This window comes from Oncorhynchus gorbuscha, unplaced genomic scaffold (assembly GCF_021184085.1).
Source record: "Oncorhynchus gorbuscha isolate QuinsamMale2020 ecotype Even-year unplaced genomic scaffold, OgorEven_v1.0 Un_scaffold_615, whole genome shotgun sequence".
Taxonomy (NCBI): Eukaryota; Metazoa; Chordata; class Actinopteri; order Salmoniformes; family Salmonidae; genus Oncorhynchus; species Oncorhynchus gorbuscha.
This window is the reverse complement of record NW_025745737.1, coordinates 296494-323041: the sequence shown is the minus strand read 5'-3', so window position 1 is coordinate 323041 and position 26548 is coordinate 296494. Positions and strand designations below refer to the sequence as shown.

General features: G+C 49.1%; 1 protein-coding gene across 1 annotated transcript in view; it reads left to right on the top strand.

Moving 5' to 3' along the window:
* LOC124019513 (neogenin-like) overlaps nt 1–26548 on the top strand; it is a 155815-nt gene that overhangs the window by 85729 nt on the left and 43538 nt on the right. The window lies entirely within an intron of this gene.

Genomic DNA, 26548 nt, shown 5'->3' with positions numbered 1-26548 from the left:
TCTTCCCATCCACTGACTGATTGGGTCCTCTGGCCCTGTGGAGTGGCTGACTGAGTTACTGCTGTATCTCTGCTGTCCAGACACCAGGCACAATTACACTGCCTGTGTGTGTGCCTGACTCTGTGTGTGCCTGCCTGACTGTGTGTGTGCCTGCCTGACTGCCTGACCGTGTGTGTGCCTGCCTGACTGCCTGACTGTGTGTGTGCCTGCCTGACTGCCTGACTGTGTGTGTGCCTGCCTGACTGCCTGACTGTGTGTGTGCCTGCCTGACTGCCTGACTGTGTGTGTGCCTGCCTGACTGCCTGACTGTGTGTGTGCCTGCCTGACTGCCTGACTGTGTGTGCCTGCCTGACTGCCTGACTCTGTGTGTGCCTGCCTGCCTGCGTGTGTGCCTGCCTGCCTGCCTGCGTGTGTGCCTGCCTGCCTGCGTGTCTGCCTGCGTGTGTGCCTGCCTGCGTGTGTGCCTGCCTGCCTGCCTGCCTGCCTGCCTGCCTGCCTGCCTGCCTGCCTGCGTGCCTGCCTGCCTGCCTGCCTGCGTGTGTGCCTGCCTGCCTGCCTGCGTGTGTGCCTGCCTGCCTGCCTGCCTGCGTGTGTGCCTGCCTGCCTGCCTGCCTGCGTGTGTGCCTGCCTGCCTGCCTGCCTGCGTGTGTGCCTGCCTGCGTGTGTGCCTGCCTGCCCTGCCTGCCTGCGTGTGTGCCTGCCTGCCTGCGTGTGTGCCTGCCTGCCTGCCTGCGTGTGTGCCTGCCTGCCTGCCTGCGTGTGTGCCTGCCTGCCTGCCTGCGTGTGTGCCTGCCTGCCTGCGTGTGTGCCTGCCTGCCTGCGTGTGTGCCTGCCTGCCCGCGTGTGTGCCTGCCTGCGTGTGCGCCTGCCTGCCCGCGTTAGTGCGGGCATGCCTGCCCGCGTGTGCGCCTGCCTGCCCGCGTGTGCGCCTACCTGCCCGCGTGCGCCTGCCTGCCCGCGTGTGCGCCTGCCTTGGCCGCGTGTGCCTGCCTGCCCGCGTGTGCCTGCCTGCCCGCGTGTGCCTGCCTGCCCGCGTGTGCCTGCCTGCCCGCGTGTGCCTGCCTGCTCGCGTGTGCCTGCCTGTGGTGGCGTAGGCGTGCTGCTTGTCTGTGGTGGCGCAGGCGTGCTGCTTGTCTGTGGTGGCGCAGGCGTGCTGCTTGTCTGTGGTGGCGCAGGCGTGCTGCTTGTCTGTGGTGGCGCAGGCGTGCTGCTTGTCTGTGGTGGCGCAGGCGTGCTGCTCGTCTGTGGTGGCGCAGGCGTGCTCTGCATTTTGGTTCACCTGCTCAGACTTAATTTGAATCTGCACACATTATGTAGTCTGAAAAACAACGCTGAATGTCTGCTATCACCACTCTGGAACACTAAGGTAAAACATGGGTATTTCAACACTGCTAATGTATTCATGCTAATTCAATGCATGTTGCGTCATGAGAGATGCATGTGACCCATTCATTTAACATAGAGCTCCACAGTCTTGTAGGTGGTAAGTGACATCTTAAAACAACGCCTGTTCTGTATTTACGTGCTGGACTGTCTTATTGTCACTGTTAAAATCGTGGATGTGGTCAGAGGGCAAGTTGCCACAGCAACCTGACTGACAGCATTATGTCTGCTGAACCTGCACCGGGGACTTAGGGGGCAACCCTGAAACAAACTGCTGGTTACAACAAGTGTGCCTATCAAACACTAGTGATCCTTCACTAATAATATAATATATGCCATTTAGCAGACGCTTTTATCCAAAGCGACTTACAGTCATGTGTGCATACATTCTACGTATGGGTGGTCCCGGGGATTGAACCCACTACCCTGGCGTTACAAGCGCCATGCTCTACCAACTGAGCTACAGAAGGACCGCCTCTATTTTCTTCCCATCCACTGACTGATTGGGTCCACTGGCCCTGTGGAGTGGCTGACTGAGTTACTACCAATGTTATTGTACTGAAAGGTTAAGATGGACTTTATACAGCTTTAGATGCAGATAGCAAATAGGCCTGTCCAGTTTTTTTTCAACTTGAAAACAGCCTACACAAGATTATCAGGCAACACTCCAACACTCCAACACTCCAACAGTCCAACAGTCCAACAGTCCAACAGTCCAACAGTCCAACAGTCCAACAGTCCAACAGTCCAACAGTCCAACACTCCAACACTCCAACACTCCAACACTCCAACACTCCAACACTCCAACACTCCATAAGCGTTTGAAGATGGTGTCATGACGTGCAATTTTAAATATTCTCATTTGTTTGAGAACACTTGTCTCTCCATTGTTACATGAAAATAACCCAAATTGACTGAACTCCTGTGTCTCATCGTTAAACAAACCCACATAATTCGGGAGCCATTTTGATTTGTGATAGTTCTACATGTGAGGCAATTTTTCCATTTCAAAGTAATGAAACCTATAATTGACTGTCGGCGGATGAAGATAAACTCTCTCTCTGCAGCCGAGGAGAAGCCAGAGACTGTTTGGACTGCGATGGTCATAACTCTCTCTCTCTCTGCAGCCGAGGAGAAGCCAGAGACTGTTTGGACTGCGATGGCCATAACTCTCTCTCTCTCTGCAGCCGAGGAGAAGCCAGAGACTGTTTGGACTGCGATGGCCATAACTCTCTCTCTCTCTGCAGCCGAGGAGAAGCCAGAGACTGTTTGGACTGCGATGGTCATAACTCTCTCTCTCTGCAGCCGAGGAGAAGCCAGAGACTGTTTGGACTGCGATGGTCATAACTCTCTCTCTCTCTGCAGCCGAGGAGAAGCCAGAGACTGTTTGGACTGCGATGGTCATAACTCTCTCTCTCTCTGCAGCCGAGGAGAAGCCAGAGACTGTTTGGACTGCGATGGTCATAACTCTCTCTCTCTGCAGCCGAGGAGAAGCCAGAGACTGTTTGGACTGCGATGGCCATAACTCTCTCTCTCTGCAGCCGAGGAGAAGCCAGAGACTGTTTGGACTGCGATGGCCATAACTCTCTCTCTCTCTGCAGCCGAGGAGAAGCCAGAGACTGTTTGGACTGCGATGGTCATAACTCTCTCTCTCTCTGCAGCCGAGGAGAAGCCAGAGACTGTTTGGACTGCGATGGCCATAACTCTCTCTCTCTCTGCAGCCGAGGAGAAGCCAGAGACTGTTTGGACTGCGATGGTCATAACTCTCTCTCTCTGCAGCCGAGGAGAAGCCAGAGACTGTTTGGACTGCGATGGTCATAACTCTCTCTCTCTCTGCAGCCGAGGAGAAGCCAGAGACTGTTTGGACTGCGATGGTCATAACTCTCTCTCTCTGCAGCCGAGGAGAAGCCAGAGACTGTTTGGACTGCGATGGCCATAACTCTCTCTCTCTCTGCAGCCGAGGAGAAGCCAGAGACTGTTTGGACTGCGATGGCCATAACTCTCTCTCTCTCTCTCTCTCTCTGCAGCCGAGGAGAAGCCAGAGACTGTTTGGACTGCGATGGCCATAACTCTCTCTCTCTGCAGCCGAGGAGAAGCCAGAGACTGTTTGGACTGCGATGGTCATAACTCTCTCTCTCTGCAGCCGAGGAGAAGCCAGAGACTGTTTGGACTGCGATGGCCATAACTCTCTCTCTCTCTGCAGCCGAGGAGAAGCCAGAGACTGTTTGGACTGCGATGGCCATAACTCTCTCTCTCTCTGCAGCCGAGGAGAAGCCAGAGACTGTTTGGACTGCGATGGTCATAACTCTCTCTCTCTCTGCAGCCGAGGAGAAGCCAGAGACTGTTTGGACTGCGATGGCCATAACTCTCTCTCTCTCTGCAGCCGAGGAGAAGCCAGAGACTGTTTGGACTGCGATGGCCATAACTCTCTCTCTCTCTGCAGCCGAGGAGAAGCCAGAGACTGTTTGGACTGCGATGGCCATAACTCTCTCTCTCTCTGCAGCCGAGGAGAAGCCAGAGACTGTTTGGACTGCGATGGCCATAACTCTCTCTCTCTCTGCAGCCGAGGAGAAGCCAGAGACTGTTTGGACTGCGATGGCATAACTCTCTCTCTCTGCAGCCGAGGAGAAGCCAGAGACTGTTTGGACTGCGATGGTCATAACTCTCTCTCTCTGCAGCCGAGGAGAAGCCAGAGACTGTTTGGACTGCGATGGCCATAACTCTCTCTCTCTCTCTCTCTCTCTCTCTCTCTCTGCAGCCGAGGAGAAGCCAGAGACTGTTTGGACTGCGATGGCCATAACTCCCTCTCTCTCTGCAGCCGAGGAGAAGCCAGAGACTGTTTGGACTGCGATGGCCATAACTCTCTCTCTCTCTGCAGCCGAGGAGAAGCCAGAGACTGTTTGGACTGCGATGGCCATAACTCTCTCTCTCTGCAGCCGAGGAGAAGCCAGAGACTGTTTGGACTGCGATGGTCATAACTCTCTCTCTCTGCAGCCGAGGAGAAGCCAGAGACTGTTTGGACTGCGATGGTCATAACTCTCTCTCTCTCTGCAGCCGAGGAGAAGCCAGAGACTGTTTGGACTGCGATGGTCATAACTCTCTCTCTCTGCAGCCGAGGAGAAGCCAGAGACTGTTTGGACTGCGATGGTCATAACTCTCTCTCTCTCTCTGCAGCCGAGGAGAAGCCAGAGACTGTTTGGACTGCGATGGCCATAACTCTCTCTCTCTCTGCAGCCGAGGAGAAGCCAGAGACTGTTTGGACTGCGATGGTCATAACTCTCTCTCTCTCTGCAGCCGAGGAGAAGCCAGAGACTGTTTGGACTGCGATGGTCATAACTCTCTCTCTCTGCAGCCGAGGAGAAGCCAGAGACTGTTTGGACTGCGATGGTCATAACTCTCTCTCTCTGCAGCCGAGGAGAAGCCAGAGACTGTTTGGACTGCGATGGCCATAACTCTCTCTCTCTCTGCAGCCGAGGAGAAGCCAGAGACTGTTTGGACTGCGATGGCCATAACACTCTCTCTCTCTGCAGCCGAGGAGAAGCCAGAGACTGTTTGGACTGCGATGGTCATAACTCTCTCTCTCTCTGCAGCCGAGGAGAAGCCAGAGACTGTTTGGACTGCGATGGCCATAACTCTCTCTCTCTGCAGCCGAGGAGAAGCCAGAGACTGTTTGGACTGCGATGGCATAACTCTCTCTCTCTGCAGCCGAGGAGAAGCCAGAGACTGTTTGGACTGCGATGGCCATAACTCTCTCTCTCTGCAGCCGAGGAGAAGCCAGAGACTGTTTGGACTGCGATGGCCATAACTCTCTCTCTCTCTGCAGCCGAGGAGAAGCCAGAGACTGTTTGGACTGCGATGGTCATAACTCTCTCTCTCTCTCTCTCTCTCTGCTGGTCATAACTCTCTCTGCAGCCGAGGAGAAGCCAGAGACTGTTTGGACTGCGATGGCCATAACTCCCTCTCTCTCTGCAGCCGAGGAGAAGCCAGAGACTGTTTGGACTGCGATGGCCATAACTCTCTCTCTCTGCAGCCGAGGAGAAGCCAGAGACTGTTTGGACTGCGATGGCCATAACACTCTCTCTCTCTGCAGCCGAGGAGAAGCCAGAGACTGTTTGGACTGCGATGGTCATAACTCTCTCTCTCTGCAGCCGAGGAGAAGCCAGAGACTGTTTGGACTGCGATGGCCATAACTCTCTCTCTCTGCAGCCGAGGAGAAGCCAGAGACTGTTTGGACTGCGATGGCCATAACTCTCTCTCTCTGCAGCCGAGGAGAAGCCAGAGACTGTTTGGACTGCGATGGCCATAACACTCTCTCTCTCTGCAGCCGAGGAGAAGCCAGAGACTGTTTGGACTGCGATGGCCATAACACTCTCTCTCTCTGCAGCCGAGGAGAAGCCAGAGACTGTTTGGACTGCGATTGCGCATAATGATTTGCTACTCCCCTGACTCCTCTGTGTGTTTCCCTCCCATTCAATGTTCAGTGAGCTAAGTAATGCATTCATTCCCACTGTATGAGAGGCAGCAGCACATCAAAGAAGACGTGTGTCTGACTCAAGGCCATTGGAAACACAGAAGCATTTTCTTCTCCCCTTACCCCTCCTCGCTTTGACTGTTGACATGAAGGTGGGATTTTGATTATCCCGATTTCCGTGCCGACTGTCGACATGTTAATCGACACAGTTGGAGTGACAGTTCGGAATAGCGTTAAGGACAGTTTTAAGCTCTGCCTTTGTTGACGATGGACATCTTGCTCTGTTATTCATCACCATTCAGTTAAGTCAGTGGTGCCTGGCTTTGTTAATGACAGGACAATGCAAGTAACCACACTACACTCTGTTCCCAAGAATCACTATTTGTATTTTGTGGCCCTTGTGTTTGAATGACTCCTGATCGGCTTTGAGTTTCAACAACTTTTGACTGGTATGTCTAAGACTGTCCAACCCGACGGAGTAACCAAAGGCTCTTTTCCCTCCCAGGAAATCTATCAAACATATTAAGATTGTTGGCCACGATGAGTCTAATGATTTATTCCTTAATGTCTGCAGGAGACCAACGTGCGCATGACGCACAAACCGCATGCTTTTCTTTAAGTGTTTCCTGACACTCATCCGTTGTGTTAGACAAACCGTCTCCCAGGGTCCCTTTGAAGCTCCCGTCACTATGCCAGCTGACGCTACGTGCCGAACTTCCAAAAGAGGAGTTTCAAAGCGACAAGCAGAAAAAGGCATTACTCACCCAGCACAGCTCCAGTAGACCGTGATTAAACCACGTTGAGCTTGGAGCTATTTTGGTAGTCAGATTAGGTAGTTGAACAGGGAGGAGTGTTAAGGAAGGACCCCACATTCAGTGCATTCGGAAAGTATTCAGACCCCTTGACTTTTTCCACATTTTGTTAAGTTACAGTCTTGTTCTAAAATGGAGTAGTTTTCCCCTTCATCAATTTACGCACAATAACCCATAATGACACTGTTTCTTTAGTAAAAAAACTAAAGGAAATATCAAATTTACATAACTTATCATACCCTTTTTCTCAGTACTTTGTTGAAGTATTTTCGGCAGCGATTACAGCCTCGAGTCTTATTGGGTATGACTCTACAAGCTTGGCACACCTGTATTTGGAGAGAGTCTCCCATTCTTCTCTGCAGATTCTATCAAGCTCTGTCAGATTGGATGGGGTGCGTCGCTGCACAGCTATTTTCAGCTATCTCCAGAGATGTTCAATCAGGTTCAAGTCCGGGTTCTGGCTGGGCCACTCAAGTACATTGAAACTTGTCCCGAAGCCACTCCTGCGTTGTCTTGGCTGTGTACTTAGGGTTGTTGTCCAGTTGGAAGGTGAACCTTTGCCCCATTCTGAGGTCCTGAGCGCTCTGGAGCAGGTTTTCATCAAGGATCTCTGTACTCTGCGTCGTTCATCTTTCCCTCGATTCTGACATGTCTCCCTGCGGCTGAAAAAAATCCCCACGGCATAATTCTGCCACCACCATGCTTCACCGTAAGGATAGTGCCAGGTTTCCTCCAGATGTGATGCTTGGCATTCAGGCCAAAGAGTTCCATCTTCCTTTCATCAGACCAGAGAATCTTGTTTCCCATGGTCTGTCCTTTAGGTGCCTTTTGGCCAACTCCTAGCGGGCGGTCATGCCTTTTGGTGGTCCTTCTGTAGCTCAGTTGGTAGAGCATGGCGCTTGTAACGCCAGGGTAGTGGGTTCGATCCCCGGGACCACCCATACGTAGAATGTATGCACACATGACTGTAAGTCGCTTTGGATAAAAGCGTCTGCTAAATGGCATATATTATTATAATATTATTTTGGCGAACTCCTAGCGGGCGGTCATGCCTTTTTATTGAGTGGCTTGTGTCTTGTGTCTGGCCACTACTATAAAGACATGTTTGGTGGAGTGCTGCAGAGATGGTCGTCCTTCTGGAAGGTTCTCCCATCTCCACAGAGGACCTCTGGCGCTCTGTCAGAGTGACCATCGGGTTCTTGGTCACCTCCCTGACCAAGGCCATTCTCCCCCGATTGTGCAGTTTGGCTGGGAGGCCAGCTCTAGGACGAGTCTTGGTGTTTCCAAACTTCTTCCATTTCAGAATGATGGAGGCCACTGTTCTTCGGGACCTTCAACGCTGCAGACTTTTTTTTGGTAGCATTCCCCGGATTTGTGCCTCGACACAATCCGGTCACTGCGCTCTACGGACAATTCCTTCAACCTCATGACTTGGATTTTGCTCTGACATGCACTGCCAACTGTTGGACCTTATATAGACAGCTGTGTGCTTTTCCAAATCATGTCCAATCAATTGAATTTACCACAGGTGGACTCCAGGTTGGAGAAACATCTCAAGGATGATCAATGAAACAGGATGCACCTGAGCTGTATTGCGAGTCTCATAGTAAAGGGTCTGAATAGTTAAAGTACCAGTTCAAAGATTGGACACCTACTCATTCCAGGGTTATTCATTAGTTTTACAATGTTCTACATAGCTTTGATGTCTTCATTATTATTTTACCATGACATAACACATTGAATCATTTAGTAACCAAAAAAGTGTTAAACAATCTATTTTATAATATGAGATTCTTCAAAGTAGCCACCCTTTCCCTTGATGACAACATTGCACAATATTGGCATTTTCTCAACCAGGAGGAGTGCTTTTCCAAATGTGTTGAAGGAGTTCCCACATATGCTGAGCACTTGTTGGCTGCTTTTCCTTCAATCTGCGCTCCAACTCATCATAAACCATCTCAATTGGGTTGAAGTCAGGTGATTGTGGAGGCCAGGTCATCTGATGCAGCACTCTTCTTCTTGGTAAAATAGCCCTTACACAGCCTGGTTGTGTGTTGGGTCATTGTCCTGTTGAAAATCAAATGATAGTCCCACTAAGGGCAAACCAGATGGGATGGCGTATCGTTGAATTCATAAATAATGAAATGCCTCGTGTCAATAAGTATTCAACCCTTTCGTTATGGCCTAAATAGGTTCAGGAGTAAAAACGTGCTGAACAAGTCATACTTAACAAGTATGGACTCACTCAGTGGGCAATAATAGTATTTAACATAATTTTTGAATGACTACCTCATCTCTGTACCCCACACACAATTATCTGCAAGGTCCCTCAGTTGAGCAGTAAATTTCAACACAGATTCAACCAAAAGACCAGCGAGGATTTCCAATGCCTCACAAAGAAGGGCACCTATTGGTAGATGGGTAAAACAGGAAAAAAATATATTGAATGTCTCTTTAAGTGAAGTTATTAATTACACTTTGGCTAGTGTATCAATACCCCCAGTCACTACAAAGATACAGGCGTCCTTCCTTAGTCAGTTGCCGAAGAGGAAGGAAACCGCTCAGGGATTTCACTTAGACCAATGGTGACTTTAAAACAGTTAGTTTAATGGCTGTGATAGAACTGAGGATGGATCAACAACGTTGTAGTTACTCCACACTACTAACCTACATGGGAGTGAAAAGGAAGCCTGTACAGAATAAAAATATATTACAAAACATGCATCCTGTCTGCAACAAGCTAAGTAAAACTGCAAAAAACTGGCGACGCAATTCACTTTTTGTCCTGTGGTGTTTTGTTTGGCGCAAATACAACACATCACGGAGTACCACTTTCCATAATTTCATGCATAGTTGTGGCTGCATCACGTTATGGTTATGCTTGTAAGGACCTGTAAGTTTACAGGATAAAAAATAAATGGAATTGAGCTAAGCACTGAAAAACTGGTAGTCTGCTTTCTACCAGACACTGGGAGATTTAATTCACCTGTCAGCAGGAAAACAACCTAAAACGCAAGGCCAGATCTACACTGGAGTTGCTTACCAAGAAGACCATGGATGTTCTTGAGTAGCCGAGCTATGGCAAGACTTGAAAAATGGCAGTCTAGCGATGATCAACAACCAATTTGACAAAATGGGCAAATATTGCACAATCCAGGAGTGGAAAGCTCTGAGATTTACTCAGTCACTGCTGTAATCTCTGCCAAAGGTGCTTCTCCAAAGTATTGACTCAAGGGTGTAAATACTTATGTAAATATGGATTTCTGTATTTAATTTTGAATGAATTTGCAAAAATTTCAAAAAACATGTTTTCACTTTGTCATTCTGGGGTATTGGGTGAGATGAATTGAATCCATGTTGAATTCAGGCTGTAACACAACAAACTGTGAAATAAGTCAAGGGGTATAAATGTTTTCTGAAGGCCCTATTAGCAGGATGAACATGATCAAATCAAATGTTATTGTAACGTGGTTATGCTCTGTGTCGGCTGGCAGCAAGGGGCTGAGTTGATCATCTACCTGAGGGAATGAACACTACGTCATTCACGGTCAGATACATAGAGAAACTGGAGAGTGGTCTGACGGTCAGATACATAGAGAAACTGGAGAGTGGTCTGATGGTCAGATACATAAACTGGAGAGTGGTCTGACGGTCAGATACATAGAGAAACTGGAGAGTGGTCTGACGGTCAGATACATAGAGAAACTGGAGAGTGGTCTGACGGTCAGATACATAGAGAAACTGGAGAGTGGTCTGACGGTCAGATACATAGAGAAACTGGAGAGTGGTCTGACGGTCAGATACATAGAGAAACTGGAGAGTGGTCTGACGGTCAGATACATAGAGAAACTGGAGAGTGGTCTGACGGTCAGATACATAGAGAAACTGGAGAGTGGTCTGACGGTCAGATACATAGAGAAACTGGAGAGTGGTCTGACGGTCAGATACATAGAGAAACTGGAGAGTGGTCTGACGGTCAGATACATAGAGAAACTGGAGAGTGGTCTGACGGTCAGATACATAGAGAAACTGGAGAGTGGTCTGACGGTCATATACATAGAGAAACTGGAGAGTGGTCTGACGGTCAGATACATAGAGAAACTGGAGAGTGGTCTGACGGTCAGATACATAGAGAAACTGGAGAGTGGTCTGACGGTCAGATACATAGAGAAACTGGAGAGTGGTCTGACGGTCAGATACATAGAGAAACTGGAGAGTGGTCTGACGGTCAGATACATAGAGAAACTGGAGAGTGGTCTGACGGTCAGATACATAGAGAAACTGGAGAGTGGTCTGACGGTCAGATACATAGAGAAACTGGAGAGTGGTCTGACGGTCAGATACATAGAGAAACTGGAGAGTGGTCTGACGGTCAGATACATAGAGAAACTGGAGAGTGGTCTGACGGTCAGATACATAGAGAAACTGGAGAGTGGTCTGACGGTCAGATACATAGAGAAACTGGAGAGTGGTCTGACGGTCAGATACATAGAGAAACTGGAGAGTGGTCTGACGGTCAGATACATAGAGAAACTGGAGAGTGGTCTGACGGTCAGATACATAGAGAAACTGGAGAGTGGTCTGACGGTCAGATACATAGAGAAACTGGAGAGTGGTCTGACGGTCAGATACATAGAGAAACTGGAGAGTGGTCTGACGGTCAGATACATAGAGAAACTGGAGAGTGGTCTGACGGTCATATACATAGAGAAACTGGAGAGTGGTCTGACGGTCAGATACATAGAGAAACTGGAGAGTGGTCTGACGGTCAGATACATAGAGAAACTGGAGAGTGGTCTGACGGTCAGATACATAGAGAAACTGGAGAGTGGTCTGACGGTCAGATACATAGAGAAACTGGAGAGTGGTCTGACGGTCAGATACATAGAGAAACTGGAGAGTGGTCTGACGGTCAGATGCATAGAGAAACTGGAGAGTGGTCTGACGGTCAGATACATAGAGAAACTGGAGAGTGGTCTGACGGTCAGATACATAGAGAAACTGGAGAGTGGTCTGACGGTCAGATGCATAGAGAAACTGGAGAGTGGTCTGACGGTCAGATACATAGAGAAACTGGAGAGTGGTCTGACGGTCAGATACATAGAGAAACTGGAGAGTGGTCTGACGGTCAGATGCATAGAGAAACTGGAGAGTGGTCTGACGGTCAGATACATAGAGAAACTGGAGAGTGGTCTGACGGTCAGATACATAGAGAAACTGGAGAGTGGTCTGACGGTCAGATACATAGAGAAACTGGAGAGTGGTCTGACGGTCAGATACATAGAGAAACTGGAGAGTGGTCTGACGGTCAGATGCATAGAGAAACTGGAGAGTGGTCTGACGGTCAGATACATAGAGAAACTGGAGAGTGGTCTGACGGTCAGATGCATAGAGAAACTGGAGAGTGGTCTGACGGTCAGATACATAGAGAAACTGGAGAGTGGTCTGACGGTCAGATACATAGAGAAACTGGAGCTCTGAAATAGTTATTTTAGCTCACTCTGTCTTCATTCTCTCTCTGTTACTGCCTCTCCATTTGCACAAGATATTTTGACCAACTTCACTCCTGGGTACTTTGTTTACGTTCCCTCCTCGTTGAGATTCAGCACCCGGCTCCTCTGAGCGGTGTGCATAGGTTAGGAGGACAGCATATGGTTATTAGTGACGCGTAGGTTGACTTAAAATGGTTATATCCGCGAGGCGGTTGGGTTTAAGGCCATAAAATATTGTGGATGAAGGGCAGGTGGGTGTCAGTCGGGTTGACTAAAGAGCAAACAAAACACGAGAGAAATCAAAATGTATCATTTTTGCACTATTGATATCTATATGCTACATGGATGTGTTTCTGTCATTATTTTTAGGCTGTCTGGCATTAGTGTATACGCCTCAGCTTTAAGCCCAAACTGGACTTTTTCCAGATAGGTGATTGGCGTGTAAGCTAACACTTTTGTAAAAAGGACAGAAAAAGTTCACATTGATCCAAAATGGACAATGTCAGAGTTTAATTCAATAAGAGAAAAGCTGAAAATCAATTGAAGGGAGGGTCAGAAAAGTCATGTTTGGGAAAGATGTGGTGAAGTGAGGCGCTGTACACATTTGTGTATCTACCCCTCCACCCCCTCTCTAATGGGGATACCTAGGAGGTTATGGCTGTATCTACCCCTCCACCCCCTCTCTAATGGGGATACCTAGGAGGTTATGGCTGTATCTACCCCTCTACCCCCTCTCTAATGGGGATACCTAGGAGGTTATGGCTGTATCTACCCCTCCACCCCCTCTCTAATGGGGATACCTAGGAGGTTATGGCTGTATCTACTCCTCCACCCCCTCTAATGGGGATACCTAGGAGGTTATGGCTGTATCTAACCCTCCATCTTTAATGGGGATACCTAGGAGGTTACGGATGTATCTACCCCTCCATCTCTAATGGGGATACCTAGGAGGTTATGGCTGTATCTACCCCTCCACCCCCTCTCTAATGGGGATACCTAGGAGGTTATGGCTGTATCTACCCCTCTACCCCCTCTCTAATGGGGATACCTAGGAGGTTATGGCTGTATCTACCCCTCCACCCCCTCTCTAATGGGGATACCTAGGAGGTTATGGCTGTATCTACCCCTCCACCCCCTCTCTAATGGGGATACCTAGGAGGTTATGGCTGTATCTACCCCTCTACCCCCTCTCTAATGGGGATACCTAGGAGGTTATGGCTGTATCTACCCCTCCACCCCCTCTCTAATGGGGATACCTAGGAGGTTATGGCTGTATCTGCCCCTCCATCTCTAATGGGGATACCTAGGAGGTTACGGCTGTATCTAACCCTCCATCTTTAATGGGGATACCTAGGAGGTTACGGCTGTATCTACCCCTCCACCCCCCTCTAATGGAGATACCTAGGAGGTTATGGCTGTATCTACCCCTCCACCCCCTCTAATGGAGATACCTAGGAGGTTATGGCTGTATCTACCCCTCCACCCCCTCTAATGGAGATACCTAGGAGGTTATGGCTGTATCTACCCCTCCACCCCCCTCTAATGGAGATACCTAGGAGGTTATGGCTGTATCTACCCCTCCACCCCCCTCTAATGGAGATACCTAGGAGGTTATGGCTGTATCTACCCCTCCACCCCTTCTCTAATGGGGATACCTAGGAGGTTACGGCTGTATCTACCCCTCCACCCCCCTCTAATGGAGATACCTAGGAGGTTATGGCTGTATCTACCCCTCCACCCCCTCTAATGGAGATACCTAGGAGGTTATGGCTGTATCTACCCCTCCACCCCCTCTAATGGAGATACCTAGGAGGTTATGGCTGTATCTACCCCTCCATCCCCCTCTAATGGAGATACCTAGGAGGTTATGGCTGTATCTACCCCTCCACCCCCTCTAATGGAGATACCTAGGAGGTTATGGCTGTATCTACCCCTCCACCCCCTCTAATGGGGATACCTAGGAGGTTATGGCTGTATCTACCCCTCTACCCCTTCTCTAATGGGGATACCTAGGAGGTTATGGCTGTATCTACCCCTCTACCCCTTCTCTAATGGGGATACCTAGGAGGTTATGGCTGTATCTACCCCTCCACCCCCCTCTAATGGAGATACCTAGGAGGTTATGGCTGTATCTACCCCTCCACCCCCTCTAATGGGGATACCTAGGAGGTTATGGGCTGTATCTACCCCTCCACCCCCCTCTAATGGAGATACCTAGGAGGTTATGGCTGTATCTACCCCTCCACCCCCTCTAATGGAGATACCTAGGAGGTTATGGCTGTATCTACCCCTCTACCCCTTCTCTAATGGGGATACATTTACATTTAAGATTTAGCAGACCTCTTATCCAGAGAGGTACCTAGGAGGTTATGGCTGTATCTACCCCTCTACCCCCTCTCTAATGGGGATACCTAGGAGGTTATGGCTGTATCTACTCCATCTCTAATGGGAATACCTAGGAGGTTACGGCTGTATCTACCCCTCCACCCCCTCTCTAATGGGGATACCTAGGAGGTTATGGCTGTATCTGCCCCTCCATCTCTAATGGAGATACCTAGGAGGTTATGGCTGTATCTACCCCTCTACCCCCTCTCTAATGGGGATACCTAGGAGGTTATGGCTGTATCTACCCCTCCATCTCTAATGGGGATACCTAGGAGGTTACGGCTGTATCTACCCCTCCATCTCTAATGGGATTACCTAGGAGGTTACGGTTGTATCTACCCCTCCACCCCCTCTCTAATGGGGATACCTAGGAGGTTATGGCTGTATCTACCCCTCCATCTCTAATGGAGATACCTAGGAGGTTACGGCTGTATCTACCCCTCCACCCCCTCTCTAATGGGGATACCTAGGAGGTTATAGCTGTATCTACCCCTCCACCCCCCCTCTAATGGGGATACCTAGGAGGTTATGGCTGCATCTACCCCTCCACCCCCTCTCTAATGGGGATACCTAGGATGTTATAGCTGCATCTACCCCTCCACCCCCTCTCTAATGGGGATACCTAGGAGGTTATGGCTGCATCTACCCCTCCATCTCTAATGGAGATACCTAGGAGGTTACGGCTGTATCTACCCCTCCATCTCTAATGGGGATACCTAGGAGGTTATGGCTGTATCTACCCCTCCACCCCTTCTCTAATGGGGATACCTAGGAGGTTATGGCTGTATCTACCCCTCCACCCCCTCTCTAATGGGGATACCTAGGAGGTTATAGCTGCATCTACCCCTCCACCCCCCCTCTAATGGGGATACCTAGGAGGTTATAGCTGCATCTACCCCTCCACCCCCCTCTAATGGGGATACCTAGGAGGTTATAGCTGCATCTACCCCTCCACCCCCTCTCTAATGGGGATACCTAGGAGGTTATGGCTGCATCTACCCCTCCACCCCCTCTCTAATGGGGATACCTAGGAGGTTATGGCTGCATCTACCCCTCCACCCCCTCTCTAATGGGGATACCTAGGAGGTTACGGCTGTATCTACCCCTCCACCCCCTCTCTAATGGGGATACCTAGGAGGTTATGGCTGCATCTACCCCTCCACCCCCCTCTAATGGAGATACCTAGGAGGTTATGGCTGCATCTACCCCTCCACCCCCTCTCTAATGGGGATACCTAGGAGGTTATGGCTGCATCTACCCCTCCACCCCCTCTCTAATGGGGATACCTAGGAGGTTATGGCTGTATCTACCCCTCCACCCCCTCTCTAATGGGGATACCTAGGAGGTTATAGCTGCATCTACCCCTCCACCCCCTCTCTAATGGGGATACCTAGGAGGTTATGGCTGTATCTACCCCTCCACCCCTCTCTAATGGGGATACCTAGGAGGTTATAGCTGCATCTACCCCTCCACCCCCTCTCTAATGGGGATACCTAGGAGGTTATGGCTGCATCTACCCCTCCACCCCCTCTCTAATGGGGATACCTAGGAGGTTACGGCTGCATCTACCCCTCCACCCCCTCTCTAATGGGGATACCTAGGAGGTTACGGCTGCATCTACCCCTCCATCTCTAATGGGGATACCTAGGAGGTTACGGCTGTATCTACCCCTCCACCCCCTCTCTAATGGGGATACCTAGGAGGTTACGGCTGCATCTACCCCTCCATCTCTAATGGGGATGCCTAGGAGGTTACGGCTGCATCTACCCCTCCATCTCTAATGGGGATGCCTAGGAGGTTATGGCTGCATCTACCCCTCCACCCCCTCTCTAATGGGGATACCTAGGAGGTTATGGCTGCATCTACCCCTCCACCCCCTCTCTAATGGGGATACCTAGGAGGTTATGGCTGCATCTACCCCTCCACCCCCTCTCTAATGGAGATACCTAGGAGGTTATGGCTGCATCTACCCCTCCACCCCCTCTCTAATGGGGATACCTAGGAGGTTATGGCTGCATCTACCCCTCCACCCCTCTCTAATGGGGATACCTAGGAGGTTATGGCTGCATCTACCCCTCCACCCCCTCTCTAATGGAGATACCTAGGAGGTTATGGCTGCATCTACCCCTCCACCCCCTCTCGAATGGGGATACCTAGGAGGTTATGGCTGCATCTACCCCTCCACCCCCTCTCTAATGGGGATACCTAGGAGGTTATGGCTGCATCTACCCCTCCACCCCTCTCTAATGGGGATACCTAGGAGGTTATGGCTGCATCTACCCCTCCACCCCCTCCCTGTGCCCCTTTGATCTCCCTGCGGACGACACGCTCGCACGTGAGGCACCGCTGGGTTTTCATATCAAAACGTGCTCCTTTTTCAAAGCCAACTTGGGGCTTTTGAACTCTGAAAAGAGACTTCAGTATTCCAAAAAAAAAAATGTTGCCTGGGCCCGAGGGGAATCTCTTCAAACACACCTATATTATCAGACGGACAGACCGGAGAGAGGGAAAGTAAACATTATTTTTTCTTTTTCTTTTGATCAACACACTTGAACAGACGAGCTCCGAGTGTGAGGGGAGCTAGTTCTGACACCTGCATGTTTAAAATGGACCCACAGATTGAGGTGAACATTTACATCCACCTGCCTCCACCATCGACGCCTTTGTCCTAGTCTGTCCGTCGTTTTGTGATGTCATGACTGGAGAGGGTCATGTGTATGTCCCCCCCGTGTGTTACATTGTAGACTCCAGATAGACAGACTTGTCTATGGACCAACAGCCCATTGAACCTTTTTCTTCCTTTGAAATGTAGTTGGTGTGTCCCCATAGACGTGGTATTTCCGGGTCTGTGATGGTCTAGCCATGTATTTCGGGATAGGGGGGGGAGCTCTTTCGAGCCGTGTACCATTTAACACTCTTGCTTACAGGGCAGGCGATGTGTGGAGGGGCTGACGGGGTGGCTGACACCTCAATAAGCACTGCTCGGCTTAGCCCCCCCCAGACCAATTCAATACGCTGGCATCTCCCTCCAACTGAATGCATTCACACTTTTCCAAAACGAGTCGTCTCATGATAACTCGCCTGCCTTATTTCACTTTCCAGTTCCCCTGGATTCATGTCAGCTCCATTGATCTGAGCTGGTGGCAAGTCATTGTCTCTCTGGACCCAGGGACTGATGTATGTTTAATATATAATAATAATAATATATATGTTTATTAGCCTTTAGCCAGAAGCTCGTTTCTATTTGTATTGTTGCACTTAGGAAAGACCCTCTGTCTGGGCTCCTGTCTCTCTGTCACTCAGAACTAATACAAAGGGGAAAGGGGGAGGAGAGTCGTTGCCATGTAACAGGATTCATGAGTTTTCTCCAGCAGAAAGGGAATAAAACAAGCGTTGGACGCGTTTTCCATATGAAATACATCCCGTTAGAGACCTGTCAGCCTGCTCACGCCTGCTATGACGAGGAGATTCTCTTCATGTGCAGGGGCGTTACATTTCTGTAGAGGGAGACTGTATTTGTGTGAGAGGGATACAGGAGAATGAAAGAAATACTCAGATACTGTGTGTGCGTACAAGAGAAAGGGAGAGTGAGGAAGAGGAGGGAGAGAGTGAACAAAAACATGATCAAATAAATCTTAGAATCAGCTATTAAAGACTCCCAGTAACCACTGGATTCTCCAATTACATTGAATGAACTACAGGACAAAATGCAAACCTTCCAACCCAAAAAGGCCTGTGGTGTTGAAGGTGTCCTAAATTAAATGATCAAATATACAGACCACAAATTCCAATGAGATATTCTTCAACTCTTTAACGTCATCCTCCACTCTTCTCAATATTTGGAACCAAGGACTAATCACCTCAAGTCACAAAAATTGAGACACATTTTACCCCAATAACGACCGTGGGATATGCGTCAACAGCAACCTTGAAAATCCTCTGCATTATCATTAACAGCAGACTCCTACGTTTCCTCAGTGAAAACAATTATACTGAGCAAATATCAAGTTGGCTTTTTACCAAACTACTGTACGACAGACCACATATTCACCCTAATTGACAAGGAAACAAAAGCCAAGTCTTCTGCTTTGTTGATTTCCCAGAAGCTTTTCACTTAATTTCATATGGTCTCTGCTATACAACTTGATGGAAAGCATGTTGGGGGAAACAACATTACAAAATCCATGAACACAAACAAGTGTGCAGTTAAAATTGGCAAAAAACAGGGAGACTGATGCAGCTTGGCCCCACGCTCTTGGGCCCCACGCTCTTGGGCCCCACGCTCTTGGGCCCCACGCTCAACATGTATATCAACAAATTGGCCAGGGCATTACAACAGTCTGCAGCACCCGGCCTCACCCTACTAGAATCTGAAGTCAAATGTCTACTGTTTGCTGATGATCTGTTGCTTCTGTCCCCAAACAAGGTGGGCCTACAGCAACACCTAGATCTGCATAGATTCTGCCAGACCCTGACAGGGAGTCTCAGTAAGACTAAAATAATGGTGTTACTAGGACCACACATACATATTCCATCTAGACACAGTTGACCTAGAGCACACACACTATACCTACCTCGGCCTACACATCAGCTCCACAGGGAACTTCACAAAGCTGTGAACGGTCTGAGAGACAAGAAGGGCCTTCTACACCATTAAAAGGAACATCAAATTTGACATCCCAATTAGGATCCAAAAATACTTGAATCATTTATAGAACCCATTGGCCTTTATGGTTGTGAGGTCTGGGGTCCGCTCACTGACCAAGAATCCACAAAATGCACCAAATTGAGACTGCCTGCAGAATTCTGCAAAAATATCTTCTGTGTACAACGTGAAACACCAAATAATGCATGCAGAGCAGAATGAGGCCGATACCCACTAATTATCAAAATACAGAAAAGAGCCATTAAATTCTATAACCACCTAAAAGGAAGCGATTCCCAAACCTTTCATAACAAAGCCATCACCTACAGAGAGATGAATCTGGAGAAGGGTCTCCAAAGAAAGCTTGTCCTGGGGCTCTGTTCACAAACACAAACACACCCCACAGAGCCTCAGGACAGTAACACAATTAAACCCAACCAAATCATGAGAAAACAGAAAGGTAATTACTTTAATGTATTTAATTTATTTATGCAACCTTAATTTAACGAGGCAAGTCAGTTAATGACACATTGGAAAGAATTCACCAAAAAAACAGAGCAAACTGGAATGATATTTGGCCCTAAACAGAGTTCACAGTGGCAGAATACCTGACCCACTGACGGACCCAAAATGAAGGACACTTTGACTATGTACAGACCCCGTGAGCATTTCTATTGAGAAAGGTCGCTGTAAGCAGACCTGGCTCTCAAGAGAAGACAGGCTATGTGCACACTGCCCACAAAATGAGGTGGGAACTGAGTTGCACTTCCTAACCTGCCAAATGTATTACCATATTAGAGACCTATTTCCCTCAGATTACACAGACCTACAAAGAATGTGAAAACAAATCAAATTTGATAAACTCCCATATCTACTGATGGTTCTGTAGCTCAGTTGGTAGAGCATGGCGCTTGTAACGCAAGGGTAGTGGGTTTGATTCCCGGGACCACCCATACGTAGAATGTATGCACACATGACTGTAAGTCGCTTTAAAAGCTACTGTCTGGATAAAAATACCGTGTGCATCACAGCAGCAAGATGTGTCCCATATCTACTGGGTGAAATACCACAGTGTGCATCACAGCAGCAAGATGTGTCCCATATCTACTGGGTGAAATACCACAGTGTGCATCACAGCAGCAAGATGTGTCCCATATCTACTGGGTGAAATACCACAGTGTGCATCACAGCAGCAAGATGTGTCCCATATCTACTGGGTGAAATACCACAGTGTGCATCACAGCAGCAAGATGTGTCCCATATCTACTGGGTGAAATACCACAGTGTGCATCACAGCAGCAAGATGTGTCCCATATCTACTGGGTGAAATACCACAGTGTGCATCACAGCAGCAAGATGTGTCCCATATCTACTGGGTGAAATACCACAGTGTGCATCACAGCAGCAAGATGTGTCCCATATCTACTGGGTGAAATACCACAGTGTGCATCACAGCAGCAAGATGTGTCCCATATCTACTGGGTGAAATACCACAGTGTGCATCACAGCAGCAAGATGTGTCCCATATCTACTGGGTGAAATACCACAGTGTGCATCACAGCAGCAAGATGTGTCCCATATCTACTGGGATGAAATACCACAGTGTGCATCACAGCAGCAAGATGTGTCCCATATCTACTGGGTGAAATACCACAGTGTGCATCACAGCAGCAAGATGTGTCCCATATCTACTGGGTGAAATACCACAGTGTGCATCACAGCAGCAAGATGTGTCCCATATCTACTGGGTGAAATACCACAGTGTGCATCACAGCAGCAAGATGTGTCCCATATCTACTGGGTGAAATACCACAGTGTGCATCACAGCAGCAAGATGTGTCCCATATCTACTGGGTGAAATACCACAGTGTGCATCACAGCAGCAAGATGTGTCCCATATCTACTGGGTGAAATACCACAGTGTGCATCACAGCAGCAAGATGTGTCCCATATCTACTGGGTGAAATACCACAGTGTGCATCACAGCAGCAAGATGTGTGACTTGTTGCCGCCAGAAAAAGGCAACCAGTGAAGAAAAAACGGTTGTAAATACAACCCATATGTGTTTATTTACTTTCCCTTTTGTTCTTTAACTATTAGCTTGTTGTTACACTGTACATAGCCATACTATTTTGTGAGTAATGTTTACTGTTAATTACTGTTAATTGCTTGCAAGCCTCCCCCTTTTTTATCCAAACGTAACGATGGTCATTATGGCCAAACAGTTCTATTTTTGTTTCATTAGACCAGAGGAAATTTCTCCAAGAAGTACGATCTTTGTCCCCATGTGCAGTTGCAAACATCTAGATACTTTTGTACCCGTTTCCTCCAGCATCTTCACAAGGTCCTTTGCTGTTGTTCTGGGATTGATTTGCACTTTTCGCACCAAAGTACGTTCATCTCTAGGAGACAGAACGCGTCTCCTTCCTGAGCGGTATGACTGCTGCGTGGGCCCATGGTGTTTATACTTGCGTACTATTGTTTGTACCGATGAAAGTGGTACCTTCAGGCGTTTGGAAATTGCTCCCAAGGATGAACCAGACTTGTGGAGGACTGCAATTTATTTTCTGATGTCTTGGCTGTTTTCTTTTGATTTTCCCATGATGTCAAGCAAAGAGGCACTGAGTTTGAAGGTAGGCCTTGAAATACATCCACAATTGACTCAAATTATGTCAATTAGCCTATCATAAGCTTCTAAAGCCATGACACAATTTTCTGGAATTTTCCAAGCTGTTTAAATGCACTGTCAACTTAGTGTATGTCAACTTCTGACCAACTGGAATTGTGATAGTGAATTATAGGTGAAATGATCTGTTTGTAAACAATTGTTGGAAAAATGACTTGTCATGCACAAAGTAGTCATAACCGACTTGCCAAAACTATAGTTTGTAAACAAGAAATTTGTGGAGTGGTTGAAAAACGAGTTTGAATGACTCCAAGCTAAGTGTATATAAACTTCTGACTTCAACTGTATGTCACCTGCTTTGGCAATGTAAATATATGTTTCCCATGCCAATAAAGCCCATTGAATTAAATTGAGAAGGAAAGATGGAAGGGGAGGGAAGGAAGTGTATCCGTGTCCTCGTTTCACTGGGCTGCCCTGAACTCTGTGTGTGAGGGCCCCAGGGAGGGTGTCGGAATTCCTCCTCTCTCACTGCATGGCGCCCTCCTTACAATGATTGGAGCAGGCAGGCTGCGGAGGACTGCCAGCCTCCGAGAGGGATGGAGGGAGGTAGAGCGGGATGGGGGAGATAAGAAATGGTGGCGCCGAGTCTGATCAAATCACATTATATTTGTCATATGCGCCGAATACAACCGGCGTAGATCTTACCGTGAGCCCTTATCCCCCAATGCAGTTTTAAAGTAAGTATGAATTTGCTAAATAAACCAAAGGAAAAATAACAGGACTATATACAAGGGGTACCGAGTCTGTGCAGGGGTACGTGTTAGTCGATGTAAAGTGACAATGCTTAGATAATAAACGGACTAGTAGCGTTTGTGAAGGAATGTTGAAATGTGTGTGTGTGTGTGTGTGTTGGTGCATTAGTGTATTGTGTGTGTGTTGGAGCATCAGTGTAGTGTGTGTGTGTGTGTTGGAGCGTCAGTGTAGTGTGTGTGTGTGTGTGTGTGTTGGAGCGTCAGTGTAGTGTGTGTGTGTGTGTGTGTGTTGGAGCATCAGTGTAGTGTGTGTGTTGGAGCATCAGTGTAGTGTGTGTGTGTGTGTGTGTTGGAGCGTCAGTGTAGTGTGTGTTGGAGCGTCAGTGTAGTGTGTTCCTATACATATCTACCTCTATCACTCCAGTATCACTGTCACTGTACCCCTACATATCTACCTCTATCACTCCAGTATCACTGTCACCTTACCCCTACACATCTACCTCTATCACTCCAGTATCACTGTCACCGTGTGTGTGTGTGTGTTGGAGCGTCAGTAGTGTGTGTGTGTGTGTTGGAGCACATCTACCTCTATCACTCCAGTATCACTGTCACCGTACCCCCCTACATATCTACCTCTATCACTCCAGTATCACTGTCACCGTCACTCCAGTATCACTGTCACCTGGACATCTACCTCTATCACTGTCACTGTCACCTACATATCTACCTCTATCACTCCAGTATCACTGTCACCGTACCCCTACATATCTACCTCTATCACTCCAGTATCACTGTCACCTTACCCCTACATATCTACCTCTATCACTCCAGTATCACTGTCACCGTCCACCTAGTATCACTGTCACCGTACCCTACATATCTACCTCTATCACTCCAGTATCACTGTCACCTTACCCCTACATATCTACCTCTATCACTCCAGTATCACTGTCACCTTACCCCTACACATCTACCTCTATCACTCCAGTATCACTGTCACCTGTCACTACCATATCTACCTATCACATCTACCTCTATCACTCCAGTATCACTGTCACCGTCACCCCCTACACATCTACCTCTATCACTCCAGTATCACTGTCACCGTACCCCTACACATCTACCTCTATCACTCCAGTATCACTGTCACCGTACCCCTACATATCTACCTCTATCACTCCAGTATCACTGTCACCGTACCCCTACACATCTACCTCTATCACTCCAGTATCACTGTCACCGTACCCCTACACATCTACCTCTATCACTCCAGTATCACTGTCACCGTACCCCTACATATCTACCTCTATCACTCCAGTATCACTGTCACCGTACCCCTACATATCTACCTCTATCACTCCAGTATCACTGTCACCTTACCCCTACATATCTACCTCTATCACTCCAGTATCACTGTCACCTTACTCCCTATACACATCTACCTCTATCACTGTCACCTTACAGTATCCCTGCACATTAGGTATTGGAACTGACCCTGTATATAGCTTGTTACTTTCTGCTGTTCTTATTTGTGTTTTTTGTCTGTTTTTGTTCTACCTTGTGTTAGTTTTGGTGCTACATTGATATTGATTACTGTGTTGTCTGGTTTGGAGCTGGCCAGAAAGGCATTTCACTGTACTTGTGCGTCTACAGCATGGTGTAGGCCTTTGTGCATCTACGGCACGGTGTGGGCCTTTGTGCATCTACGGCACGGTGTGGGCCTTTGTGCATCTACGGCACGATGTGGGCCTTTGTGCATCTACAGCACGGTGTGGGCCTTTGTGCGGCTACAGCACGGTGTGGGCCTTTGTGCGGCTACAGCACGGTGTGGGCCTTTGTGCGGCTACGGCACGGTGTGGGCCTTTGTGCGGCTACGGCACGGTGTAGGCCTTTGTGCGGCTACGGCACGGTGTGGGCCTTTGTGCGGCTACGGCACGGTGTGGGCCTTTGTGCGGCTACGGCACGGTGTGGGCCTTTGTGCATCTACGGCACGGTGTGGGCCTTTGTGCATCTACGGCACGGTGTGGGCCGTTGTGCGGCTACGGCACGGTGTGGGCCGTTGTGCGGCTACGGCACGGTGTGGGCCGTTGTGCGGCTACGGCACGGTGTGGGCCGTTGTGCGGCTACGGCACGGTGTGGGCCGTTGTGCGGCTACGGCACGGTGTGGGCCTTTGTGCGGCTACGGCACGGTGTGGGCCTTTGTGCGGCTACGGCACGGTGTGGGCCTTTGTGCGGCTACGGCACGGTGTGGGCCTTTGTGCGGCTACGGCACGGTGTGGGCCTTTGTGCGGCTACGGCACGGTGTGGGCCGTTGTGCGGCTACGGCACGGTGTGGGCCGTTGTGCGGCTACGGCACGGTGTGGGCCGTTGTGCGGCTACGGCACGGTGTGGGCCGTTCAGCGGCTACGGCACGGTGTGGGCCGTTGTGCGGCTACGGCACGGTGTGGGCCGTTGTGCGGCTACGGCACGGTGTGGGCCTTTGTGCATCTACGGCACGGTGTGGGCCGTTGTGCGGCTACGGCACGGTGTGGGCCGTTGTGCGGCTACGGCACGGTGTGGGCCGTTGTGCGGCTACGGCACGGTGTGGGCCGTTGTGCGGCTACAGCACGGTGTGGGCCGTTGTGCGGCTACAGCACGGTGTGGGCCGTTGTGCGGCTACGGCACGGTGTGGGCCGTTGTGCGGCTACGGCACGGTGTGGGCCGTTGTGCGGCTACGGCACGGTGTGGGCCGTTGTGCGGCTACGGCACGGTGTGGGCCGTTGTTTGTTGTATGCATGTTTTATTTATGTGCCAGTGTGTTGCTTGCCTTGCGCTCAGGTTTAGACAGACAGATAGAAGGCACACAGTGAGCCAGACAAGGTAAGACAACAGTGGCAGCTTGTTTCTGCCCGAGCAGCAGTCATGTTGTTGGTCCCCCCCCCCCCCCCCCCACAGCATACTTTCACACACATTCCCACTTCTCACACATTTTCATCTAGGGACATGCGATTATGTGGTTATAGAATATTTCTAGTACACACATGGATTTTGTTCCTTAAGGGCATGTGTAGTCTATGCAGGAATTAATGCCACGTGTAGGCTATGCAGGAATTAAAGCCACGTGTAGTCTATGCAGGAATTAAGGGCACGTAGTCTATGCAGGAATTAATGCCACGTGTAGTCTATGCAGGAATTAAGGCCACGTGTAGACTATGCAGGAATTAAGGGCACGTAGTCTATGCAGGAATTAAAGCCACGTGTAGTCTATGCAGGAATTAAGGCCACGTGTAGGCTATGCAGGAATTAAGGCCACGTGTGCAGGAAAGCGTTTAGACAATGATTTGGTATTCTAGTCAATGTCTCCAGCTGTCAAGCTTTGCCTTGTATGTTGCATAATGTAGAGACACCCAGCAAGCCTTTTCAGGGGTCGCTGATCAGAGCTTCTATTGGAAGCTGATTCTCATTCTGCACGTTGACTGGCGTCAGTGGAGAGCCCCAGCTGCACGCCATTATGTGATCTCCAGATAGACGTGTTGAACTAATCATCTGTCTGACGGGCAGTCAGAGCCGTCCAGGTGTTGGACAGATTAGTGGATGTGTTGTGCACCTGCTGGTCTGAGCTGGTGAAGTCAGTCGGTCACAGCCAGGCAGTGTTTATCTACCAATCAGAATGCGGGATAGGGAATTCGGAGGGGAGGTAAAAAACAAACCCATATTTTGGTCCCGCAGGCAGTTGTTGTTGATCAAGTCAGCCCCATTCTCATAGAAGAAGGAGCATATTGTTTTTGGCTTGAACCCCATAAGTTCCTGTTTTATCAATGTTGGTTGACTTGTACTTCCATTCATTAACGGCGGTAGAACGGTACCATGAACCTGTTCCACGGTGGAAGTGCAGCAGCCATCAGCTGGCTACAGAGGATGTAGTCATATGGTTAGGAACTCCAACCTGGCTCTCTCTGCCAGGAGGTGTGTGTGTGTGTGTGTGGTGACAGTTATTCACCAG